The sequence below is a fragment of the Chrysemys picta genome, chromosome 8, assembly GCF_011386835.1.
Source record: "Chrysemys picta bellii isolate R12L10 chromosome 8, ASM1138683v2, whole genome shotgun sequence".
In the NCBI taxonomy this organism is placed as follows: Eukaryota; Metazoa; Chordata; order Testudines; family Emydidae; genus Chrysemys; species Chrysemys picta.
This window is the reverse complement of record NC_088798.1, coordinates 1,656,465-1,675,978: the sequence shown is the minus strand read 5'-3', so window position 1 is coordinate 1,675,978 and position 19,514 is coordinate 1,656,465. Positions and strand designations below refer to the sequence as shown.

The 19,514-nt window shown below is 48.6% G+C and overlaps 1 protein-coding gene across 13 annotated transcripts in view; it reads right to left on the bottom strand.

Moving 5' to 3' along the window:
* Positions 1-19,514, bottom strand: part of ST3GAL3 (ST3 beta-galactoside alpha-2,3-sialyltransferase 3) — a 367,793-nt gene that overhangs the window by 16,014 nt on the left and 332,265 nt on the right. The window lies entirely within an intron of this gene.

Genomic DNA, 19,514 nt, shown 5'->3' with positions numbered 1-19,514 from the left:
GCCACCTTTACCCGGCCTAGAGCAGCAAAAGGAGGGAACTCGCCCCTTTCGCCCCCTTTTCAGGTTACCATTCATCTGTTTCCACTTCACATTTCCAGCAGCCTCAAGGCCAGTGTGCCCATGGAGTTAGATCCTCTTGTTCTTTGCCGTCTCCTTGAGATTGGGAGTTCTAGGAACAGGACTCAACCCTTCGCTCCAAGCACTGGGAAAGGTTTAATCCTGAGGTGCCCATGGGACTGCAGCAGGGGCAGTGGGGCATAGCAGCTGCCCATCACAGTCTTTGAGATAGATGAGTTCTGATCACTCCCTCCCTACCTGGCAGTCTCCCCTCTGGGCTACCAGACAGCACATTTTACTCGTGCCATTTCCATCAACGACGTTACCTTGGACTTGCTGCATCTCAAAACGTAGTTAAAGCTGTAGGCCAGGAGGGTAGAAGGACAGGGCAGATTACAATGTGAAACAGCTAGTGGCAGACTCTGAGCTGCAATGGGCGGGGGAGGGGAGGGTTCTCTTCAATAACTAACTAAATGCTAACAGCATCTAGATCTTACATAGCACTTCTCACCTATTGCTACAAAGGAGGTCAGTAGCATCATCCCCATTTCACAGATGGGAAACTCTGGCACAGGGAGGTGAAATGCCGACCCCAAGATCACGCAACAGGTCAGTGTCAGAGAAAGGAAGAGACCCCAGTCCAATACTCTATCCAGTAGGCAACACTGCCTCTTGAGTACTGCACTAATGTGCGGGCAAACCAGGTGTGACATTCTGTATCTGGCGGGAGTGCCCTGGAACCCCCATATTCCTCGTTTTTATATAATCGTGATCTTACATATAAAGCATATGGGTATCAGTAATGCATATGAAGTTATGAGAATTGTGTTGTATGGTTGTCACTAAAACATGCTGTAAGTTGGGGAATCGGCCAGATTCAGCTCCCCAGAGACAACAGCAAGGAAAGTAACCAACGCCCGGGCGGGTGTCAAACAACCCAACAGCAGTGATTGTCCAGCAAGGGAACTACAATGCGATGACTCACCTGCATGAGGCCCCACCAGGGGAATTGCTCAGTCTTGCCTGGGGACTTAGCAATAACCATCAGACAGGCCAGGACTTGTGCTCCCCAAGCACATGGACTGAGGGTATAAAACTGAACACAGGGGCCCCATGTCTGGCCTTTCTCCTGCCCCCATCTATGCTGCAAACAACAAGGACACTGAAGACTTGAGACTCCAACAGATACTGCCCAGTCTAACAGGGTTGAGAGTTTAGACTGAGTGCTTAGATTTTATTTTATTTTGGTAACTAACTGACTTTTTGCCTATCACTTATAATCACTTAGAATCTATCTTTTGTGGTCAATAAATTTGTTTAACTGTTTATCTTTACCAGCGAGTTTGCCTGAAGTGTGGGGCAAATCTGCTCAGGTTTGCGAAGGTTGGTCTATGTCCACGTTCCATTGATGAAGTGGTGAACCAATTCATAAAGTTATATTTATTCCTGAGGTATATTCCTGAGGTGCAAGGCTGGGAGTTGGGGGGATTTGGCAAGTGCCTTTCTCTGGGTGATTTGTGAGTGGCTCTGGGAGCATTCAAGCAAGCTAGCTGGCTGGGGGCTCCACATGCAGTTGGGCTTAGTGATGATAGCACCTGGAGGGGTTTGCTGCTGGTCACTAGCAAGGCATTGTGAGAGACAGCCCAGGCAGGCGAGAATTAAGGGGGTACAGCAGTCCCACGGTCCCCAGGCTGCACCCCAGGGATCCTGTCACACCAGGAAACTGGACTGGTCTGGCAAAGCCAGGCTTTGTCCAAGTGCCACATCCCATCTGTCTCTGAAGCAATGCCCTCTGCTTCTCACCCTGCCCTAGGCTGCCCTGCGGAAGCTGTCTCCTGAGCGACAAGCTATTGCAAGCGAGACAGATCTGGAATCTCCTCACTGCTGCCAGGCTGGGGTTGATGGGTTAAGCAGATCTGATGCCTTGTGGAGCCCTGGTGCCTTCCCCCCTCTGCTGTATTTTACATAAAGCAGCATCCACTGGGCACGTCAAAAACACAGCAACCGGCACCAGCAAAAGAGCCCAGACTCTGCCAGGGCCGGTGCAAGGAAGTTTCGTGCCCTAGGCGAAACTTCCACTTTGCGCCCCCCCCAGCCCTGCGGCAGCTCCCCGCCCCCCCCCCGCCGCAGCTCCCCCTCCTCTGCCCAGAGGCACGCCCCCCCTGCGGCAGCTCCCCACCCCAGCTCACCTTTGTTCTGCCTCCTCCCCGAGCACGTCGGCCCCGCTCTAATTCTCCTCCCAGGCTTGCGGCGCCAAACAGCTGATTGGCGCTGCAAGCCTGCGAGGCGGGAGAAGTGGAGCGGTGACCACGCGCTCGGGGAGTAACGCTGTAAAAAAAAAAAAAAATTGGGGGCACCGCTTTTTGGTGCCCCCAAAGCTTGGCGCCCTAGGCAACTGCCTAGTTCACCTTAATGGTAGCACCGGCCCTAGACCCTGCCAGCTACTGACCTCAGACAGCATGTGCCAGCTTGGACGCTCCCCTCTCTTGGTGCTACAGGGCACCCTAGAGCTGTGGGGCAATTACACGGGACATCACCAGTCATGCCAGGGATTCTTAGTTCCCACCCAGTCGCCCAGGACAGAAGACGTTTGGCCACAGTCACTCAGGGATTGCTCACTGTCATTTCTTCACAGGCGTCAGTCCAGGGAGGGGAGGAGGGACTGCAGCAGCATGGTGAACACAAGGGCAGAGAGATGCCAGGACAGGCAGAAAGGCAGAGACCCCCCAGCTCACAGATCCCTGAACAATTCCTGAGCTTTCACTGTGGGCACAGCAGCCGTTCAATGTCCCTGATAAGGAAAGTGGTAGAAATTAGGCATGGACAAGATCTATGAGATCCATCCATCTCCTGGTGGGTCTGTGCCTCTCACTCACCCCGGCATTGGTCAGTCTAACGTTAAATGCCTTGAGAGATTTTCTCTCTGCTCAGCTGTATCCCATATTCCCTCATTAGAGCCCCTGGTACCATCTGGGTATCTCTGTCCAGTCTGATGGCAGCACGGGGGCTGGGCTGGGGGGGGGGGGGGGCATGGATCAGTACAGGTTTGGTTCACCCTTCCTCCTAAGTAGCAGCTGGGTAAGATAAAATGGATCCGGGATTCCACACCCCAAGACATCTCTTCCGCCAGGGAGAAGATCTCCCAGTAAAAGCTGGCTCATTCGAAGGACTCCCATTACTGTCTTGTTTGCAGTTGTGTTGCCAGCAGCTTTCATTTCTCTTACCCCAAAGTATATAACCCCGCAGTTCCCACTGTGCCCACGCGATTCACTCCTGTGCTAGGTAGCTAATGTTCACTCCCTGGGTCTCTCTGCTGGTATATTTCTGTCCTACGCATAGAAACAGAGCCTGAGGCCTCCGTCTAATCGAGAGGACGGTAGAGTCAAACAGGTGGCTTTAAACAATCGTTAAAATTGTACCACCTCATCAGTCATCACAGCACAAAATAGACCGTCCTTTTGGAGATCCCCCGGCCCAAACCCTACGCCCCCCTCTGACACTGACCACCATTTCTTGCACGCCAGTGATAATCCATCAGCCAGGCTCGAATGGCTCTGTTCTCTGTCCATAAATCACCAGGCTAGACATCTACGCTGTATTCAAAGGAGTTTGTTCTTGCCTGCTGTTGAACCCTTCGGCTGGCCAGATGCCTGGGGCAGCCCCATCCCCACCCGCCCGCGTTTGCTGATTTAAAACGCAGCGGACGGTTGCAGAGTTCAGATGGAAACACAGCGCTATTGTTTGCCCCTTTAAAGACAAAGGCAATGTTACGTTATGGATTCATTGGAGAGGTAGCTACCGCCTGCATGAGACAAAGCCAAAGCTGAGTGTCATCCGCACACGGACAGCTCTGCACCCAGGGCTAACAAGAAAGCGCCTTGCGGCATCTCACACTGGGAGCTCAGAGGCAAGCAGAGCCCTTGCCCGCTTAGCTTGGCCAGAGGCGAACGAGGCCAGGGAAGAGCAGCGCCCTCTACACCCACCCAGGTCTGGATGGGAGTAAGTCAACAACATCCCCTGTCCAGCTGCATCAAAGGCATCGGCTAGCTGGAATGATGTCAGCATGGGCACTTGCTCTACCGCAGAGCTAGGAGATCAGCACCACCAGTGCAGGCTTCAGGACAAAACCAGATGGGACCAGATGGACGGGGGTGACCACGTACCACCCATTTTTACCAATTTTAGTAGAATGAAGTTTCTTCTTTTTACCAACTACTGTAGAGCCCTGGTGGGCCCTTCTGCTGAGCAGGCCTAACTCCTCCCCCTTGACACCCTGTTTGGCGGGTCTTTACTTAAATGCATCTCCTGCAGGAAAAGATCAGTATTTTTTATATCCTAAGGGGGGAAGTCACCCCTGTGCAGAGGGGCCAAGAGACAGTCTCTGTACCACTACCTCAGAGGCTGGGCCCTGGCCTGCTCTTGTGCACAGGGCTGAATTTCACCTGCTATTCCCCCATTGGTTTACTCACACCTCATGTTCCATAGACTCATAGACTTTAAGGTCAGAAGGGACCATTATGATCATCTGGTCTGACCCCCTGCATGCTGCAGGCCACATAACCCTTCCCTGGACTCTGCCGTTGAAGTCCCCAATCCTGTGTTTTAGTGACTTCAATCGGCAGAGACCCTCCTGCTAGTGATCCCTGCCCCATGCTGCGGAGGAAGGCGAAAAACCTCCAGAGGCTGAGCCAATTTACCCTGGAGGAAAATTCCTTCCCGACCCCAAATATGGCGATCAGTAAGACCCCGAGCATGTAGGCAAGAGTCGCTAGCCTGACCCGTGTTAGCCATTATACTATTTACCTACCATTGCTTGGTTTTCCTTGGCTACTATGTTTTACCATTAAACCATTCCCTCCATAAACTTATCTAACTTAATCTTAAAACCAGACAGGTCCCTCGCCCCCACCGTTTCCCTCGGAAGGCCGTTCCAATATTTCACCCCTCTGACGGTCAGAAACCTTCGTCTAATTTCAAGCCTGAACTTCCCCACGGCCAGTTTATATCCATTCGTTCTTGTGTCCACATTAGTACTAAGCTGGAATAGTTCCTCTCCCTCCCTTGTATTTATCCCTCTGATATATTTAAAGATAGCAATCATATCCCCCCTCAGCCTTCGCTTTGTCAGACTAAACAACCCAAGCTCCTCTAGTCTCCTTTCATACGACAGGTTTTCCATTCCTCTGATCATCCTAGTCGCCCTTCTCTGCACCCGTTCCAGTTTGAGTTCATCTTTTTTAAACATGGGAGACCAGAACTGCACACAGTACTCCAAATGAGGTCTCACCAGCGCCTTATACAACGGAAGCAGGACCTCCTTATCCCTACTAGAAATCCCTCGCCTAATGCATCCATGAACACATTCGTATTGTTTCAGTGGCTGTCACTGTCCACCCTGAATTCATTTCTCCATGAAGCAGAGGATTCTTTTGGTAACAGGATAGCAACGAAATCCTTGATTAGAATTCTTACTATTGTGTTCTTGGTTTGAATGGCCAGTTTTACTCTTTTACAATTATTTCCCTCTTCCTCCCCTCCAGCCTCATTCTTCCCCATCTGTATATTTCCTGGGGATGTTGTCTCCCCTGCCCTTTATTAGTAAAAGTGGTTTGTGAGATTAAATATACATTCATGGGGCATTTTGGGAGCAATGGCGGGAACCCTGAATAGGCCTGAAAAGAAGGTAAAAATATGAGCTACTGCAAACTGTACTAATATCCAGTGCCAATGAGCTGATCACAAGGAAGGCAGAACAAGAACCAACCCCCCCCCCCCCCCTCAGCAAGGGGCCACTGATTGCTTCTCCGTTCTGCACAGCACTCACAGAGGCACCGGAGGCTCAAAAGTTGCTAGAAAGTTATTGGGAAAAAAAATTGTTCACTAAGAGATGAGCTGCTCAGGGCTTCTGTGTTTTGTAAGAATTAATAGAAGGAGATAGAACACAAATATCAGAACCTGAGATATCATGTCAGTAAGATTTGCAGGTCAATGCATGCTCTGCTGGGAACAAGCTCCGCGGGTACCAATAGGTGTGAGGGTGAGAGGTATGTAAATCCAAAATTATCCAACAGATACACTTATAGGCCACAGCTCCCAAGGGTGTAATCCACTGTCCAGAATGTATCCATCCCTTCCCCCTTCTTCCACCAGGGTGCACGATTTGGCTCCTCCCCCTAAAAACCCTTGGAAGTAGCAGCAGGTCCAGCTCCTCAGCTCTGCTGATGATACCCATCCAGAGGTTCTGTGCCTCCCTCCTCCAGCTCCCACCAAGTGATGGTACAAGCAAATCCCGTATAGGGAACTGCTGCAGGATATCCCACATGTAGAGGGGCTCCCCCCGCAGGGCTCTCCCTCACAACTTGCATCTCCCTGCATCCTCCACAGGTCTGGAGACGGCATGCTGGAGGGGACTTCTGAGTGGGCAGGGGAGATGGGTACACAGGATCTCCTACACACACAGACCCCCAGGGCACCCCCCACCTCAGAGTACAATTCAGACCAGTGAGTTCCTGTTTGACCAGCTTAGAACAGAAGCCCCAGGGGCCCAGACTGGGTCTCTCTCTACGTCTGCACAGTGACCTTCCAGCAATAACAGCGGCTCAGCAGTGTCCATGTCTTGCCATAGCTGCCATTAACAGAGATTGTATTACCAGAATGGGACCAGCCGGTCTGTTGTGCAGTTTGTTGGAAAAGAAGAGTCAAAAATACCTCGAGAACTGCTAAGCCCCGTTGTAGCTGAGCTGCTGTTTATGTTGTGTGGCTTTGCTAGTCCTTGGGGGCTGAAGAAGTCCTTTAAGCAATTATGGCTGAGACAGGGTTGGGAACTGACATTTGCTTAACTGAGACAGCGTATTGTTCTAAATCAAGCTGTGAGAATCAGGGGGCATTTTCCAGTCCCCCAGACAGTAGAAGTCTCTCAATAAACGGTAACTGGAGCAAGTGCATCTTTAGAGACATGTATTAGTTGTCTGGGACAGTCTAGTTTCTCCTACTTTCAGGGCTGTAAGATGATTGTTTGCTAAGGCTAAGCTGGATCACCGCCAAGACGAGTTTATTAGTTACATTTTTTTAATCTTTTAAAAATATTTGTATATGAAATGAAATCAAAATAACCCAGCTGTTTTATAATGGGATGAAAATGCTTCAGATTACCCCCTGGGCTGAGTCGAGGGAGAGAACATCCCCAAGCTGTGAAGATATTGGACGAGGTGGAGAGTGGAACCAGCGGGGTTCTCCAGGAGGAAATGCATGGGGATTGAGGGAGGGAATCCTGGCTTTTAAGGTGATGTTAATAGGGTAAGGCCAGGTCCTTCAGCATTGGGCAGGTCTCCAAAACCTTCTATATGACACCTTGCTGACTCCCCCCCAACAGGGTTTCTTCTTATTCAAAAATGCATCGTCTGGTCTCATGCAGAAAGCCGAGATGCACGACACTGTTACTGGTGCCATCCTGTTGCTTACCGCAGTAGCAGTGTGGGATGAGAAAGTGGCAGAGGAAAAAAAGTCTAGAATGAGCCAACCCTGTCAAGAGCTCGGGAGCGCTGCAAACCAGGTTTGCTGAAAGCCTGCAAGCCGTGCCAAACAACATGGACCCAAAGTCCTAGCCAGAGCTGTTAGCAAAATAAATCATGATTGAAACATGAGCCCCCTGCATGGTACTGCAGGTAAAGCTCTCACAGATCAGACACACCCTCCACGTCAGCCCTAGGAGGAGACAATGCCAAGCAGCACCAAAATTCGGAGAAGGCCGGGGCTGCAAGGGACACCTTCGAACGGGGCACACTCTGTCCCCCCGCAGCAGTTTAAATGGACAGCTGAGCAGCAGCAAGCGTTCACACTGAAGTTTCTCACACCTGATCACATTTCCTTGTGAACCGAAGTGAATTCCACAGTCAGCCTCTCTTGCCTGCTGGAGAACTGCACGGCCCCAGGAAGTCATTAGCCAGAAGGCCTGTGCTCTGCTAGAGTTACCAGCAGCACCGGTGCTACACAAGAGGCAACCACAAAGCTCATCGTCAGAAATATTCAAGATCACCAGAACCCATTGTGGAGATGGCTGGCCCTGGCTTCACCGTCCTACTAACACAAAAGGGATGAGGAAAAACAGCCCTTTCTTAGCAGATCCTCCGCTGGGCTAACCTGCCTTAGCTCCATGAAAGTCAATCTGCCCCCCGTGTGGAGAGAAGCAAGCTCACCTACGAGGAAACTCTCTGATGGACTTTAACTCCCAGGCCTTCAGGAGTTCTCACGAGCTGCCCCCCCGTGTTCTGCTGCTCTGGGCAGCTAAACTGTCCTAAGGGGCACACAAGGAGTGAGTTCAGTGGTTCCAAACCCAGACTTCTGCCCGCAGGGAACATACACAGGACTCTTGGATGGCCAAGAAACCACAGCATTCAGGTGTCCTCAGCCGCTCCTCCTGGCGGCAGGGCAATGTTCATACAGCCATACAGGACACGGGAGGACACGATGCCAGGAGAAGCCGTCTGAGCACAGATAATGGTGCCTCCCTGGACATCGAGGGACCACGACACATTGTCCCATGAGGAAAGCAGAGACCAAGCAAGTGTACACACTTGTTCAGACTGTGCTTCACCTCTTCTGCACAGCTCCACGCCACTCAGCATTTCTAGAGTGAAAAATTATCCCCCACCCCCAGCAGTGAGCCGACGAGTGTCTTTCACTGGCCTTTTTGTGTAATCAGAACCAATTCCTTCGACATGAGTCACTGGGCTTTCAGGGGTGTCCAGGGAGATGTCAAGTAGGCATCTCATGTAAATCAGTGACACACCTTGTGGTTGGGAAACACACACTGTAGCCCGCAGGCCTGTTCCCTTCCAGACACAGCACAATGAACAGTTGGTTTGATGGACATTCCCAAAGAGATTTTCTCTCTCGCTCACACGCAGGCGGGAGAAAGTTTGTGTTTACGTTCTCTGTAAGAATAACAGTGGTTTGGGGAGGAACTCTAGCACCTTTCTGCAGCTGCTAACTGGCGCTTACACACTGTAAAGGTTTCACAGTCTTTTATGCTGGAAGAGACCTCCAGTGGGGGCTGTCCCAGGCCAGCCCCCCGCACCAGGGCCAAGCCCATCGTAGGGGATCCAGGCCATCCTCTGATATCCCCCACAGCTTTGACTCAGCCTCAGATATGACCAGCACATTGTTCACTGCACCCTCCGAGTTGTTACGAACTATCTGGAATAGCACTAGGCCCAAACCAGAACCTGGCAGGAACTCTGGAACGGGGCTGCCACCCACTCACAGCACGCCTCCTTGTGTCTGGAAATGTCGCCGTCCCTGCATTGGGTTCTCCCTTCCTGCTCGCTCTGCAATAGCCTCTGTTCTGGTAACTTGGCCCTCTGACTCCCCATAGAGTCCACCCCTTCTGGGGTTACAATGTGCCCCAGGGAACCGTCCAAATGCTGTTTCCAGGGGGTGTTCAGCCCCTCCTTGGGCTCTGTGCCACTCTACCAGAGGCTGGTGGGGGAACCAGCTCACCTGCTACACCAGGTTCCAGCCCAGGGACCTAGAACCAGCAATCTAGGTCTGCTCAGTCCGTTTCCCTGGGCTCCTTCCTACCAAGCCTCTCTATCTTCTCTCGCCTTGTTCTGGGTTTAGCACAGGCGCCGACTCTACTCCCTGTGGTGCTTCAGCCCCTTCTAGTTCCTTGCCAGATTCCTTTCTCCAGGATAGCTCTGAGGGCTCACTCTCCCCCGGACTTACTCCTTGTCCCCGATGACCTCCCTCATCCCAGGGACTGACTGCAGACTCCTTCCCCGGCTGCCCCTCTCTGCTCCCAGCTCCCTGGCTTTATATGGTGCCCCAGCTGAGCTTCCTTTTCAGGCCTCCATTAACCCCGGGATGGCCGGTGCGGGGTGGATACCCCATCACAACCCCACCTCCAATATCTCCCCACAACTCGTTATTACACCAAAGAGGCCTTGTCGAGCCACATGCAGTCTCAGTTGGTATTGGTATTTAGCCCTCCCTTAGTGCTTTTCATTCTCAGATCTTAAAGCTCTTTGAAAGAGAGGGACACTGAGGTGCAGCGAATTGCCCCAGGTTGTATGGCAAGTTTGTGGCAGAGAAATGGCCGACTGGAAGAGAAAGGAGGGACAGGAAATTGTCTGTGGACTCATTTAATCCTGGGCTTTATGGCTCTGCCTTATGCACAACTCAGAGGAATTCAAGTTTCACTGGTACACTCCACTCACCCAGCACGACTACTTCAGGGGGTCAGCTCCTGGCTCTCCGGAGAGCCCGTTTTAGAGACACACTCTGCCCAAGTCAGTCCAGAACAAACTAGGGAGGCTTTTCTCTGTGACATGCTGATAGTCCAGTAGAACGGACCTGACACTCGCTCCAGTGTTAACACATTGCTACCCTCAGCTGTGTTCTACGAGCGACACACAAAGTCCCTCCCCCGCTCCCTACGCTAGATTCCCTCCCATTTCTGCAGCTCTCTGTCAAACTAAAAACAGTTAGTATACAACTGGCTTCAATACAGCAACCTGCATGAACTGCTCCTCCAGGTGCGTGACGGGCTGGGACACAGGGGCAGTATGGGAAGGGCTAGGCCACAGAGGCCCACAGGCAGAGCCGAAATAAGTGCACTTGATGCTCTAGGTCTGTGGGATGAAGCCTCCGTGGGGACACAGTAATGACTGGCAGAGACAAGTCTCACTTGGACCTCAGCTTAGGCTGTTAGTGCTAAGAACAGCATTTTGCACAGGCTACCAACATGGCAGGTTGGGGAAGCCTTCTTGTTGTGAACAACATATTGGTATCTTCTCCGAATGCTGTCTTCACCCAACATCTACTATTCAGGTTTGGTCAACCCCAGCCTGCGAGTTCTTTGAGAGACGCTGCATCACGCACAATCCAGGCAACTGTCCCCTTCAGCGTCCAACTTTCTCCCCAGGTGACTAACAGGCACCAGCTACCATGACTATTAACGTGAGAGGAAGAAATGCAATCCACCTGCCTCTCTTCAGATTCCACAATATCACAAACCATTTGTCATGGGGGCAGGCAAGGAGGCTCGTGGGGCATCAATTATTGATAGTTGGGAGCAGATGGCTTTTCTTGTAGCAAGGAACTGAAACGTAAGAAGAACCTGGGTGTGAGGTGAGGATTAGACTGGCAGCCACATATCGAATAACAGAACAGGACCCTATCTACAAAGATCAAATGTGAGCAGCTCATGGTCCTTCAGGGCTCTCACCAACAGCCCCAGCTTTGGAAACAAATCAAAATAAAAAGGGGATTCATGATGCTTTGATTAGTGATGAAATTACTAAGCAGCAGGTTTCAAACAAACAAAACAAAGTAGGGCTGTCAAGCGATAAAAAAAATTAATTGCTATTAATCGCACTGTTAAACAATAATAGAATACCATTGATTTAAATATTTTTGGAAGTTTTCTACATTTTCAAATATATTGATTTCAATTACAACACAGAATACAAAGTGTACAATAAAAAGCAACTGTAAAAAAGGTTTTTGGTATAAGGTGGCGTTAATGTGACCATCACTTATTTGTACTGTGGTGTCTAGGAAGTGGACCTCCCGTGTAGATTAGTCCAGGTTGAGGTTGATGGTGGGGTGGAAGCTGTTGAAATCATGGTGGAATTCTTCCAGAGTCTCCTTCCCATGGGTCCAGATGATGAAGATGTCATCAATGTAGCGTACGTAGAGAAAGGGCGTGAGTGGACAAGAGCTGAGGAAGCGTTGTTCCAGGTCAGCCATAAAAATGTTGGCATATTGTGGGGCCACGCAGGTGCCCATAGCGGTGTCACTGGTCTGGAGGTATATATTGTCACCAAATTTGAAATAATTGTGCGTGAGGATAAAGTCACAGAGCTCAGCAACCCGTTGTGCTGTGGCATTAAATATAAAGTGTACAGTGCTCACTTTATATTTATTTTTGATTACAAGTATTTGCACTGTAAAAAACAACAGAAATAAAATAAAATAAAATAAAAATAAAAATAAAAAATAATAATAATAAAATAAAATAAAAAACAGAATTTTTAAATTCACCAAATACAAGTACTGTAGTGCAATCTCTTTATCATTAAAGTTGAACTTACAAATGTAGAATTGTGTACAAAAAAAACTGCATTAAAAATAAAACAATGTAAAATTTTAGAGCCTGCAAGTCCACTCAGTCCTACTACTTGTTAAGCCAATTGCTAAGACAAACAAGTTTGTTTACATTTGCAGGAAATAATACTGCCCTGTTCTTGTTTACAATGTCACCTGAAAGTGAGAACAGGCGTTCGCATGGCACTGTTGTAGCCAGAATTGCAAGATATTTACGTGCCAGATGCACTAAAGATTCATATGTCCCTCCATGCTTCAACCAGGGCCGGCTCCAGGGTTTTGGCCACCCCAAGCAGCTAAACAACAAAACAAAACAAAAAAGCCGTGATCGCGATCTGCGGCAGCAATTAGGTGGGAGGTCCTTTGCTCCGAGCAGGAGTGAGGGACCATCCGCCGAATTGCCGCCGAACAGCTGGACGTGCCGCCCCTCTCCGAAGTGGCCGCCCCAAGCACCTGCTTGGTAAGCTGGTGCCTGGAGCCGGCCCTAGCTTCAACCACCATTTCAGAGGACATGCGTCCATGCTGATGACAGGTTCTGCTCGATGAGAATCAAAAGCAGAGTGGACCAACACATGTTCATTTTCATTATCTGAGTCAGATGCCACCAGCACAAGGATGATTTTCTTTTTGGTCGTTCGGGTTCTATAGTTTCCGCATTGGAGTGTTGCTCTTTTAAGACTTCTGAAAGCTTGCCCCACACCTCATCCCTCTCAGATTTTGGAAGGCACTTCAGATTCTTAAACCTTGGATCAAGTGCTGTATCTATCCTTAGAAATCTCACATTAGTACCTTATTTGATTTTGTCAAATCTGCAGTGAAAGTGTTCTTAAAAAGTGAACAACATGTCCTGGGTCATCATCCGAGACTGCTATAACATGAAATATATGGCAGAATGCCAGTAAAACAGAGCAGGGGACATACAATTCTCCCCCAAGGAGTTCAGTCACAAATTTAATTAACACATTATTTTTTTAATGAGCATCATCAGCATGGAAGCATATCCTCTGGAATGGTGGCTGAAGCATGAAGGAGCATATGAATGTTTAGCATATCTGGCATGTAAATACCTTGCAATGCCATCTACAAAAGTGCCATGCAAACGCCTGTTCTCACTTTCAGGTGACATTGTAAATAAGAAGCAGGCAGCATTATCTCCCATAAATGTAAACAAACTTGTTTGTCTTAGCGATTGGCTGAACAAGAAGTAGGACTGAGTGGACTTGTTTTACATTGTTTTGTTTTTGAGTGCAGTTATGTAACAAAACAAAATGTACATTTATAAATTGCACTTTCAGAGCAAAGAGACTGTACTACAGTACTTGTATGAGGTGAATTGAAAAATACAATTTATTTTGTTTATAATTTTTACAGTGCAAATATTTGTAATCAAAAATAACATACACTTTGATTTCAGTTACAACACAGAATACAATATATATGAAAATGTAGAAAAACATCCAAAATATTTAATAAATTTCAATTGGTATGCTATTGTTTAACAGTGCAATTAAAACTGCGATTTAATTTTTTTGATCACGATTAATTTTTTTGAGTTAATCGCATTAGTTAACTGCGATTAATTGACAGCCCTAAAACAAAGTACTTCTTCACACAACGCATAGCCAACCTGTGGAACTCTTTGACAGGGGATGCTTTGAAGGCCAAAACTATAACTGGATTCAACAGAGAATTAGATAAGGTCCATCAATAGCTATTAGCCAAGACGTTCAGAGATGCAACTCCATGCTCAGGGTGTCCTTAAGCCTCTGACTGCCAGAGGATGGATCATTTGATGATTGCTCTGTTCTGTTAATTCCATTTGAAGCATCTGGCATTGGCCACTGTCAGAAGACAGGATACTGGGATAGAGGGACCACTGGTCTGACCTGGTGTGGCCATTCTTATGTCAGGAGTTTCCAACTCTCCCTCACCTTTGTACAGAGCACCCTGGACAAAGTGATAGATAGCTTCTCAGTGAGCAGAGGAGTGTAAATCTGAGGTACCGTACTCCCAATCAAAGACTGAACCATCAGGCCAGTTATGGAAAGAAGGTGGGTTTGAACTGAAATACACCATATAACAAATTAAGTAAGGGGAAGTTAATAGCAATGAATATACTTCAGAAGCTAGAACTGTAGACAATTGATAAGGGAAGCAAAGGAAAACAAGGAGAAATCTATGGACAGCAGCATTAAGGACAATAAGAAGGAGTTTTAAAAATATATTAGGAACAAAAAGAATCCTAACAATGGTATTGGTCCATAATAGATGGAAATGATATAATCATCATTAATGCGGAAGTGGCAGAAGTGTTCAATACATTCCTCTGTTCTGTGTTTGGGAAAAGAACAAACGATGTAGTCATGTAGTATGATGATAAGAACACTCTTTCAATTCCACTAGTATTTCAGGAGTATGTTAAATAGAAGCTAGTAAAGTTAGACATTTTAACATGAGCACGTGTGGATAACTTGCATCCAAGAGTTTTAAAAGAGCTGGCAGAGGAGCTCGCTGGACTGCTAATGCTAATTTTCAAAAAAATCTTGGGACATCAGGGAAGTTCCAGAAAACTGGAAGAAAGCTAACTTTGTGCTGATATTTAAAAATGGGATGACCTGGGTAATTATAGGCCTGTCAGTCTGACACTGATCCTGGGCAAGAGAATGGAGCAGTTAATACAGGACTCTGCTAGTAAAGAATTAAAGGAGAGTGTGATGAGGTGTACAAAACCCACACTGGGCCTGAAGGTTTAGCTGTCTTTTCTTTTGTTACCTTGTATTGGACTTGGAGCTGGGGGGAGGGGTAGGTGGTAGGAAGTGACCCAGGAAGGGTAACTCTGAGGGCACTCCAGGGAGCTGGAACGGAACCTGGTGCAGTGGAGGGGCCCCGGCTCCCCTTCCAACTGCCCCCGTTGCAGGAGGGGCACAAGCCACCTTCCAGTCTCACTCACCTCTGATAAGAAGAGGGCAAGGACACTGCAAACCCAAGGTGAAGCTAACCCCGTCCTTGGGTGATGAACTGAACTGAAAGGCCCTCTCTCTGAGACACAGTACTGGGTGCGCTACCCAATAGGCCATCTATTAGAGAGGGTACTATAATTAATGCCAAACACATGGGTTAATGGAAAACAGATTCTGTCAAACCAACTTGATATGTTTTTTATGAGATTACGAGTTTGGTTGATAAAGGTAAGAGTGTTGATATTACAGACTTCTGCAAGGAGCTTGACTTAGCACTGCACGACATCTTGATTAAAAACCTAGAAGGATATAAAATTACCATGGCACACATGAAATGGATTAAAAGCTGGCTGACTGATAGGTCTCCATGTAATCCTCCCTTGGTTCTTGGCCCTTTGCTATTTAATATTTTTATCAATGACCTGGAAGAAAACATAAAATCATCCCTGATAAAGTTTGCAGATGACACAGAAATTGAGTATCAGAGGGGTAGCCGTGTGCCAGCAATGCCCCTCTGCTATGTACATCGGCCAAACTGGACAGTCACTACGTAAAAGGATAAATGGACACAAGTCAGATATCAGGAATGGCAATATACAAAAACCTGTAGGAGAAAACTTCAACCTCCCTTGCCACACAATAGCAGACGTAAAGGTAGCCATCTTACAGCAAAAAACCTTCAGAACCAGACTCCAAAGAGAAACAGCTGAGCTTCAGTTCATTTGCAAATTTGACACCATCAGCTCAGGATTAAACAAGGACTGTGAATGGCTGGCCAACTACAGAAGCAGTTTCTCCTCCCTTGGTGCTCACACTTCAACTGCTAGAAGAAGGCCTCACCCTCCCTGATTGAACTAACCTTGTTATCTCCAGACTGATTCTTGCCTGCATATTTATACCTGCCTCTGGAAATTTCCATTACATGCGTCTGACGAAGTGGGTATTCACCCACGAAAGCTCATGCTCCAATACGTCTGTTAGTCTATAAGGTGCCACAGGACTCCTTGTCGCTTTTTACAGAAATTGAGGGAGTGGGAAATAACGAAGAGGACAAGTCACTGAAACAGCGCGATCTGGATCGTTTGGTAAGCTGGTCACAAGGGAACTATGCATTTTAATATGCTTTATATATAAGTGTACACATCTAGGAACAGAGAATGTCGGCCATACTTACAGGATGAGGGACTCCATCCTGGGAAGCAGGGACTCTGAAAAATATTTGGGGGTTGTGGTGGATAATCAGCTGAACCTGAGATCCCAGTGCGATGCTTGGCCAAAAGAGCTAATGTGATCCTGGGATCCATAAATAGGGGAATGTCAAATAGGAGACAAGCCTATATTTTACCTCTGTGTTTGGCACTGGTGCGACTGCTGCTGGAATCCTGTGCCCACAATTCAGGGAGGATGTTGGTAAATTGGAGAGGATTCAGAGAAGAGCCATGAGAACGATTAAAGGATTAGAAAACCTGCCTTACAATGACAGACTCAAGGAGCTCAGTCTATTTAGCTAAACTAAGAGAAGGTTAAGGGGTAACTTGATTACAGTCTTTAATTACCTGCATGGGGAACAAATATTTTGACAATGGGCTCTCCAGTCTAGCAGAGGATGGTAAAACACAACCCAAGGGCTGGAAGTTAAAGCTACATGAATTCAGACTGGAAATAAGGTGTACATTTTTAACAGGGAGGGAAATTAACCACTAGAACAATGTACCAAGGTCATGGTGGCTCGCTGGCAATTTTTAACTCAAGACTGCATGTTTTTCTAAAGCTCTGCCCTAGGAATGGTTGTGGGGCAGGTCTCTGGCCTGTGCTGCACAGGAGGTCAGACTAGATGATCAGCATGCTTCCTTCTGGCCTTGGAAGCTGTGCACCTCTTTCCCAGGCTGCCAGAATCAAACTCAGAGAGAGGAGGTGGGCGAGGGCGAGGTCTAGGGACGTTTATTGGGCTAGCTTCTGTTGGTGAGAGATTAACTATCCCAGTGCAGGGCCTGGGGCAGGGCATGCTCTCCAGGGAGCTCTCCCCATGCCCAGGGCAGGACCCAGCAAGAGAGTGAGGTCATTAAATGGGAGACAGGAAGGGCAACTGAACAAAACAGCTAACCAGATTCTGCACAAAGCGCTGTCAAATGCACAAAGACAAAACTTTCCTTGCTAGCAGTTGTTACAAACATGTCCCTACAGCAGAAGACGATGTTTTCATGACGGGTGCTGGAGATGACTCTCCACATTAGTGCAGTTGCATCACAGACTATGCTAATGGTGACACAGCAAGGCCCTGGGCTCATTCCGTTCTACAGAGTGCAACTTCCTGCCACCTCCCTGGAGAGAGAGCTCCGCTTTACCCACACGTTCTGTGACTCACCAGGACTTCGCCAGTGGGAGTCCCCTACACACCTGAATTAAATCCCTGTGACATGTAACAGCAGCGATGGAGAACATGCAAGAGCAGAGAGGTGAGCATCTCTCCCCGGCCTTTTTGTACCAGAGCAATGGTCACTTTGTATGGAGGCAGCTTGCTGAGGTCTGGCATGCAGCATCCCCGTTCTCCAGCGCAGCTGCCCTGTGTGAATGCAGATGTGCGCGCGCTCACCTGACAGAGGCAGATCTCAGCAATGATTCTGCTGCAGGTGCACTGAGGTGAGCTAACCGGCCGTGGCCAGGAAACAACTCTTGTCTGTGAGGAACAGCTGAGGACCCCGGTGGCTCCGCAGCAGCTGCACAGCGCTGTGGGCTGTGACATTAGATCGTAGTTGGATGTAGGATCAGAGCTATGCTGGACACTTTACAGCTCAAGTAAGAACACGGGTCCTGCCCTGAAGAGTTTCTTCTGTGAAGTGATCGTGGCAAGGCACTGTGGGGAGATAAAAGCACGGGGCTCGGCACGAGGCAGGAACGTACAGAGCAGAGTTCTGGGGCTGCCTGGGTGGGACAGTCCCAACGTGCCCATTCCCAGGCAGCTCTTCGTGTATGTGATCATGTAGGGGAATCAGCGGGACGGTGGAGAGTCTGACAGAGGAGAGGGGGGCTGTATGGCATGCAGCGTCAGGGAGGACTCCCGGGCAGCATGGACAGGGCAGGAGGTTGTTCTGGGGGAAGCAAACAGAATTACAGAACCGGAAGAGGAGCGTGGCTGGCAGGGAGGAGCCCTGGAAGTGAGGACCAGGAGTTTGGAATGGACGTAGAGAGGATGGGGAGCCCGTGGCGTGGGGCGAGGAGCTCAGAACGGTGGGAGCTCTGGTTTAGCTATGATGGCTGGACAACCTGGAAGAGCATCAAGGGGAACACTGCACATGGCCACAGGTGTGGGATAGATCTGAGGGTCATTTCCACATGTGGCAACAGAAGCCTTGCCAGGGATGGGCTCAGAGGTTGAACAAGAAGGAGAGTTGCCACAGCCCACTATTTACCTGTCGCAGGTTACCTAGCTGGTCTCCCATCACCAGAGTATCTTGGACCCCAAGATATTTCTCTTCACAATGCCCCTGTCAGGAAAGGAAGCTCCCTTCTTCAGTGGCTACATAGGGAAACTGAGGCACAGAGGGACTGAGTGACTTATCCAAGGTGTCTTCATACATGAACATCTGTATCAGGAGGTAGGAACTGAACCCAGCTCTCCCAAATCCCAGCTTAGCACCCCTAAGCACTGAGTCATCCTTCCTTTGCCAGGCCCCTGTCCCCTCACGATGCCCCTGAGAGCTGGCAAACCACAGGAGGCACCTTTTAAAAGACTGAGGCCAGGTCTACACTAGAAAAGTTTAGCTAGATCAGCAAACCCTTCCTGTGCAGACTCAGCTCAAACTGCAAAAAGGCGCTTTCACCAGTGTAACTCACACCAGTTCCCCGACTGAAATAAGCTATACCAGCAACACCATTTTTATGCCAGTATAACTGTGTCTACACCAGGGATTTTATCAGTATAGAAATGTTGCAAAAGTCACACCCCTGCCCAAGATTCCTGTTCCAGTAAAAGTTTCTAGTGTAGATCTGGCCTCGTCAAATGCTTCTGTAGAGGTGGAAGGACGTGTGTATACATTAGTTTGTGGCTTCACAGCCAGCGGGAAGACAACATGCATCGGCAAAGTCCTCTCCTCCACATTTCTCAGCAGGAGCAGAGAGGAGCGGATCGTATGACAAAAAAGGATATTGGTCAGAGTAATAAAATAGATGGAAAAACCCGACTCCCCAGCACCAGTGCAGGATTTAGCCCATTCTAGTTTACATTTCTCTGTAACTTTTCCATCCTTTACTTTGGCCTCTGGCGCTAGCTCTGAGAAGGGGAAGGGATCACACACACGTGTATGCAGAGGACTTTCCCACGCAGATGGTAACCGGTTGTAACATACATTCTGCTTGAGCGTGTCCCTGGAAGCGCTAAGTGTAAACATTCTG